We start from the raw sequence: 609 nt of genomic DNA, 5'->3' as shown, positions 1-609 counted from the left end.
CATCTTTAGGATTCTCTATGTATAGTATCATGTCATCTGCAAACAGTGACAATTTTATTTCTTCTTTTCCGATTTGGATTCCTCTTATTTCTTTTCCTTCTCTGATTGCTGTGGCTAGAACTTCCAAACCTATGTTGAGTAATAGTGGTGAGAGTGGGCAACCTTGTCCTGTTCCTGATCTTAGAGGAAATGGTTTCAGTTTTTCACCATTGAGAATGATGTTGGCTGTGGGTTTGTCATATATGGCCTTTATTATGTTGAGGTAGGTTCCCTCTATACCTACTTTCTGCAGAATTTTTACCATAAATGAGTGTTGAATTTTATCGAAAGCTTTTTCTGCATTTATTGAGATTATCATATCGTTTTTATCCTTCAGTTTGTTAATATGGTGTATCACATTGATTGGTTTGCATATATTGAGGAATCCTTGCATTCCTGGGATAAACCCCACTTGATCATGGTGTTTGATCCTTTTAATGCACTGTTGGATTCTGTTTGCTAGTATTTTGTTGACGATTTTTGCATCTATGTTCATCAGTAATATTGGCCTGTAGTTTTCTTTTTTTGTGACATCTTCATCTGGTTTTGGTATCAGGGTGATGGTGGCCG

Source organism: Physeter macrocephalus, chromosome 16 (assembly GCF_002837175.3).
Source record: "Physeter macrocephalus isolate SW-GA chromosome 16, ASM283717v5, whole genome shotgun sequence".
In the NCBI taxonomy this organism is placed as follows: domain Eukaryota; kingdom Metazoa; phylum Chordata; class Mammalia; order Artiodactyla; family Physeteridae; genus Physeter; species Physeter macrocephalus.
The sequence above is the reverse complement of the archived record's forward strand: the minus strand, read 5'-3'. Positions refer to the sequence as shown.